This window comes from Haemorhous mexicanus, chromosome 5, assembly GCF_027477595.1.
Source record: "Haemorhous mexicanus isolate bHaeMex1 chromosome 5, bHaeMex1.pri, whole genome shotgun sequence".
NCBI classification, from domain to species: domain Eukaryota; kingdom Metazoa; phylum Chordata; class Aves; order Passeriformes; family Fringillidae; genus Haemorhous; species Haemorhous mexicanus.
The window spans coordinates 33,036,073-33,043,228 of NC_082345.1; positions in this window are offsets into that span (position 1 = coordinate 33,036,073).

Genomic DNA, 7,156 nt, shown 5'->3' on the forward strand with positions numbered 1-7,156 from the left:
TTCCTTTTGGTTCTTGGTTGGATATCAGCTGTCGTGCAGACAGAGATTCATGCAGAAAAGTAAGCACTGGCATTTCAAACAAGAACAAAGGCCTTGTCTTAGCCTGAAAAGTTCCACAGAGTTTGTATGTACATGGTTACAGAAAGATATTCACACAAAAAAAAACAACAATCACATAAAGCATCATGTAAACATATCCACAAACTCTCCATTTCTCCATCCATAGTTTTAACATCTCACATACTAGGGCTTTTCTTTCAAATTAGAACAAACTTTAACAAGTCCAGAAGAAAATATCTGAGTCTGGTCCTCCTCTGTAATACCCATGATATGTCCCCTGTCAAGCTTGCTGCTGGCTGCTAAGGCATAAGTTATTTCTCATAAAATACATTCCCTTCTAAAAACCAAAGGCTGCAAAGATAGCAGGACTTTCCTGATTCCCAGTCTTTCTCAATGAATCAAATTCAGCAAATCCTGTAACAAGAGACCTGAGCAAGATCATGACAAATTTGAAAGGTAAACACTCCGTTGGTTTTCCATAAGTTGTGCAGCCACACCAATAATATTGGACTGATGGGATTCTATCCACTCACAGCATCTGCAGAGACTTCAAAGCAGCGGGAAGCCCAATACTTTCAAAACTGCTCTTCATATAAATAAAGAACAGATGGTTCTTCCACTTAAAAGCAAAACAAGTAAAGAAAAAAAAGGGAAAAAAAAGAAAAAGAACAAACACAAACAATCCATAAACAATTGGGTGGAAAGAAATAAGAGAACAAAAGTAGAAAGACTTTGGGCCCTGCAGTGCATCCTCAACCTCTTCGTAAAGTATGAAGACAGTAAATGATCACAATTGTTGGACTCAAGCACATAAAGAATAATTAATACCTTTGTCTCCTGGGGCAGCCTAAAGCATCTTATCCCTGACTGCCAGCAAGGGTGTGGCCATCTTTTAGTCTGGTTTCACCTACAGTGCACCAGGTTATGGAGAGTTATCATATACTCAATTGCTGATGTATAAATGACACTAAATCTAATTTCATTTCCAGGAAAGGACCAGCTCTTAAATCTTGACATCAGTGTGTTGCTCTCATTTCCAAGACCAAACATTTTTTCAATGGCTTCCACAAACTGTTTCTAAAATTATCTAAGCACAAGGTCTGGTAACAGGACTTTGGCCCTATAATTTGGTTTTGGGGGCCCTTTTTTTTTCCCTGGGGGGTGGGGGGGAGGTTCGTTGGGTTTTTTTGGTTTTTGTTTTGTTTTTTGGGGGGATTTTGAGCTGCTAGTGAACCTCTCTATTACAATCTATTTCTGCTTATGTTAGCTATTTTTGAAAACAGAGAACATTTTCTACCTCACACTCACTCGTGTAAAAAAATAGGAAAAAGCTGAAAAATTGTGTTTGTTCAAGGCAAGCATTAACTTAATGTATTTCTAATATCATATGCAAAACAACTAAAAGAGATTATAGATTTTCTGATCCCACCACTACTCTTAAGTGCCATCTAGTGTCACTGAGGGACAGAAACAAAGTTACTGCTAGCAAGATAAAACCAAAAGGAAAAAGGTTTATGAAGCTTTATGGGAAGAGGGCACTCAAATTCACATACTCTGTTGCTTTGGTTTTCTTTTTTTTTATTAAGTCAGAGGTGCAGAGCTGTGAAATCAATAGTCTTTTTGTACACCCACAATCAAATACACTTGCTTTGAACAAGGATGTGTTTCTGCTCATTCTCTCTGGATGCACACATTGCTCTGAAGTCAGTTTTGCTTCAGAGACTTGCCTACATCTGTGTTTTCTGGGGTTTTTTTTTGTTTTTTTTTTTTAAGAGTTGCCCTAATTTAGCTGAAAATAGTTCATTCAAGAAAAAGGAAAATAAATTAAAGAGCCATGTTTGTGACAATTTGCAGAGCACTGAAGGGGAAATATGGGCTGTGAGATAGAGGTTCCAGTATTAACTGCCTTATCTTCAAAATGAAATTGTGAAATTAAAAATAGTTGATCATTTTTAGCATAAAACATGATCTAAAAAATGCTCCAGCAGCTCCATCTGCAAAATAACAAAGTTTCTGTGAATGTCCTGAAAAGGCACAAAAACTGTTTAGCTGTTTGGATTGCACTCAACACAAACACTCAAACAGCTAGACTCATCAATGGCTGCATTTTAAGTGACACAAACCAGTCTTTGGCCTCCTGCCCTGCTTCCTGCTCGGGAAGTTCAGGGCTGTTACTGTGCCATAAGTGCATAAGAGGATCAGTCTGGATACAGGCACTACTGGAGGCTGTTTACCCTGCCTGTTAAACACCACACTTTCCTTTCTGAGATTTAAAGAGGTGGTTTCTTCATAACTGCTTTGTCAGGCAGCTTTCTTTCTCAGTGTGTACATTATGCTGCTTGAAAGCTTTGGAGATTACCTCTATGTGGGTGTCTTAAGCCAGCAGACCAGAAGAATGTTAATGCTCTGTTACTGCCTGCTTGAATTGGACTTAATTCTGCTGGAGAAACAATGGGGAAAAAACCATGAGAAATGTTATTGTTCTAACTATATTTTTATTTCTATATTTCACAAATCTTTTAAGACTACAGCAGAAAACTAATAACAAAACTAATAATTATTAGCGTGATGAGAAGCAGTGATGGTTGTGTTTCTATACCCACAAGCATTTCTGCAGCATGAAACACAGTGAAGAAGCTTTTGAAAAGCAGCAATAATTGTAGGCCTTGCATCTGCAAACACTTACCCACACAAATAGCTCTAATAGATTCACTCAGAGGAGATGAAAAAACACAGATGGGCATCAATTTTGAAGGTAAACTAAAAAATAAAAAAAAATATCAACTTTTTAAATACAAAAGGCTGTTTTAAAACAAAAAAAATCCTGTCTAAAACACTTCAACCCAGGAAATTTTCATGTCAGGAAATGTCTCAGGTACTTCCTTTGGCTCACTCTCAAAGGAAAGAAGGTAAATACTTGAAAATTATGATCTCTAGTTATAAATGGCATGATATTTTGTTTAGATGCACAAATATCAATTCACAGATAGAGTTGCTCCTAGCTTTTTGCTTAATGGACAGTGGCATATGTACTTCTTTATTCTGGATATTCCCTGGATGAAAATATAGAATGTACCCTCAGAAATTTCGCTGGTGATACAAAACTGGGAGGGGGAGTTGTTGGCTGATCAGTGAATTCTGTGCTGCCATTCAGTGGGACCTTGACAGACTGGAGAATTGGGCAGAGAGAAACCAATGAGGCTCAACAAGGGCAAATTCAGGGTCCTGGCCATGGGGAGGGACAGCTCCAAGTGCCAGCCCAGACTGGGGGCTGACCTGCTGGAGAACAGCTCTGCAAGGACAGGTCAGGGAGTCCTGGTGGGTGACAAGCTGGCCGCGAGCCGGCAGCGCCCTGGCAGCCAGGAGGGTCAGTGATACCCGGGGGTGCACTGGGAACAGTGTGGCCAGCAGGTCGAGGGAGATGCTCCTGCCCCTCTGCTCAGCCCTGGAGAGGCCAGTCCTGGTGCTGTGTCCAGTTCTGGGCTTCTCAGGACAAGAAAGAAAGGGAGCTACTGGAGAGGTCCAGTGGTGGGCTACGAAGGTGATTAAGGGACTGGAGCATCCCTTCCATAAGGAGAAAGTGGAGATGCTGGGTCTGTTTAGTCTGGAGAGGAGAGACTCAGAGGGGATCTCATCAACACCTGTAAATATCTCAAAGGTGGGTACGAAGAGAATGGTGCCAGACTATTTTCAGGGGTGCCCAGGGACAGGGACAGGAGCAGTGGCCAAAAATTAAACCAGTAGAAGTTTCATCTCAACATGAGGAAAAACTTTACACTGAAGGTGGCAGAGCACTGGAGCTGGTGTCCCAGTGAGGTTGTAGGGTCTCCCTCTCTGGGCACATTCAAAATCTTCCTGGACAAGTTCCTGTGCAACCTGCTCTAAGTTGCCTTGGCAACTCTCAAGGGCCCTTCCAATTGTGATTCTGTACAGGTTATTACAATTTACAAAACTTTTTACATTCATATTTAACATGAAATCAAGCAAATTTTTTCCAAGTTTTTATGCTATTTTCTAACCAGCATTGAAATATTTTGTGATAAATCTTACTTACACCTTTTATTAATTTTCAACTAGTGTATTAAAGCATATATTATATTTGAATAAAAAAGCTTTAAGAATTTTGTTGCTATTTTTGAAACTACAAGATTATACAAATTACTTTATTGTTTCCAGATGAAGACTTTAATTGAGATTAATTAGGCTAGTCCTGCTCTACAGAGTAATTTTTGAAAATGTTCAAATCCCTAAAGTCATGGAAAATAGGGACCATGTGTCTGCTACTAAGCACATGTTAGAAAGCCCTTTCAGCAGGAAAAACTCAGAACCAATTAAAGCTAATCATGTAGCATTCTGATGCTGAATCCTTTAATCTTTTAATTTCAAGGTATTGAATCTTTGCAGGAATCAAAGGCTTGTAAAGAATAAACCAAATTCCAGAGTGGAGAAAAAAAAGAAATTTCAAGATGCATAAAATAATCTCAACATGAAAGACAGAAAAATTCTAACTGCTGCTTGCCTATGCTAGAAACTCTAGACAATTGAAATGCTTTAAAAGCATTTCACATTCCCTTCCGAGAATAAACCTTCAGAGGTTTGTCCATACACATCATTCTAACATGGAAGAAAAACATGGATTCATTGCAATGAATTCTTGAAACAAAGCACTGACTTTGAAGTGTTGGCTAACAGAGACAGATTGAGAGATTCTAAACCTCAAGTGACTTAATATTCCATCATGCCATCAAGAAAATTATGCAAAAAAGATTAGCCTCTTGGATATATTTTCGATTTCTATCCTTTATTGCTCATTTTCAGCACCAAATTCTTTAAAGACATGCCAGTCTTTCATATGCAGGGAAGCCTCTGCATGTGTAGATTACAGTGAGATAGAGAAGACTGTGTGAATTGCTCTTAAACAGATAGAGATAATTGGATTGTTATGAAAAAACTTCAATATATTAGCTCTGTACTGCTGTCAAAGGACTAAATTACAATGAAGTGGCAATATTCTCTTTGAACTGCCTTGTTAGAATTCTGACACCCAGGATTGTCACATTTCCTACATCTTAGACAGTGAGAATGGTTTCACACTATTAAAAAAATGCAACAGCACAAGGATTTTAGCTTATTCTGCAGAACTGAGAAAGAAATAGCATGAATATGAATTGAAGAAGACATGTCCCATTTACCAAAGCTCTGTCCTACAGAGGAGGAGGCTGAGGATGCCTCCAGCCCAGCTCCACCCTCCCTCACCTTTCAAGTGAGGGAGTTGAGATAAAAGAGCTTTCTAGCCCCTTGGTTACCTCATGGACAGCCTCTGGGCTGGTGTGACAGCATGTAGTACATGAATACAGGTGAACCTCACGAGGATCAAAGCAACCCCAGCATTGGTACAGACTGGGTGATGAATGGTCTGAGACCACTCCTGCAAAGAAGGGTTTTGGGATACTGGTGGATGAATAATTGGATATGAACCAGCAGTGTGCACTTGTGGCCTAGAAAGCAAAACATTTCCTGGGCTGCCCCAAAAGCAGCATGGCCATCAGGGAATCCAGGGAGCTGATCCTGCTCCTCTTCTCCAAGTTCCTGAACAACCCACCTGCAGTTGTGCATGCAGTGATGGGGTCCTCAGCATGGGAAAGAGCTCTTGGAGTGGGACTACAGGAGAGCCACAAGAATGGTTAGAGGGCTGGGGCACCTCTCCTGCAAAGAAACTCTGAGAGATTTGGAATTTTTCTGGGGGAAAAAAGACTAAGGAGAGATATTATTGCAGCCTTTTACTATATAAAGAAAGCTTATAAGAAAGAGGCTTTATACCACGGCCTGCAGTGACAGGATAAGGTGCAGGGGTTTTAAGCTGAAAGATGGTAGAATTAGGTTGGACATGAAAAAGATTTTCTTTAAATTAAGGCTGGTGAGACACTGGAACTGGTTGCTCAGAGAGGCTGTGGCTGTCTTGTCATTGGCAGCATTGAAGGCCAGGTAGGATTGGGTTTTGGACAAGCTGGCCTCATGGAAGGTGTCGCTTCTTACAGGGAGGTTGGATTACATGATCTCTAAAGGTCCCTTCTAATGCAAACCATTCTGTGATCCCAAATGCAATATCAGGGCTCTGAGTACACCAGTAGGCTCTTCCTGCCATGACCACCTCTTCCACAGCCTCTGTCCATCCAGACTTCTACCACTCATTGTCCAAGAGCTACATTAAAGCTCAATGGCTTGTCTTTTCCCTGACCTTACAGCTGGGTTTCAGCAGGAGCATGCAAACTGGGAGCCAGCAGTCACACAGGGCAGAGCAGCAGCCTCAGGACTGAGGTAGCAGTGCCACAGCACCCCATGAAGCACAGCAAAGCTGTTTGGGGGGCTGTAACAGATATCCACTGAGAGGGCAGGCTCAAGGTCAAGCTCAGATTGCCAGTCAATAATACAATGCCAAGTACAAAATTAGGAACATCATACCTAGAACAGAGCTAGGAATGGGATTCAGCTGGAATACAGCTGCTGGAGTGGAGGCAATGTGGCTGAAGAATGTTGATGAGGCTGAAGTAAAATCTACATCACCTGAGTTAATTAGGAACCCAAACCCTGTTCTCCAAAGCCTTGGAAGGCACTTCTCTAAAAATGTTTTGATGTATGTGACAAGTCATTAGCAGTGGCTTTCAGAAGGATTTCCTGCTAATTGGTGAAGCAAACACCTTCTTCCCTTCACCAGGCTTTGAATCAAAATGTTGTGGGCCATCACCTGCACATCTATTCCCTGCTTGCTCGAAAGAGCAGCCCTCAGGTGGGCTGGTGAGTCTCAGGGTTATTCAATTATGATTGTATAAAAAGGTCCATAATAATGGCAAAGATTTGACTGCTAAAACACCGTGTAAACCACTTCCCTTTATGAGTGAAGTTATTGCAAATATGTGACCCTAGGGCTCATTCTATTTTCATGAAATTGAATAAGAGCAATGGGTTTGCCATGACAGAGCTGTGGTATGTGTCTGTATACTATGTGTCAATAATATGACTACTCAGCCATATTATCTGTGTCTATCTAGGAACTGTCTATGAGGTAAGAAAATCTAAATGATAGTGTTCCTCACTG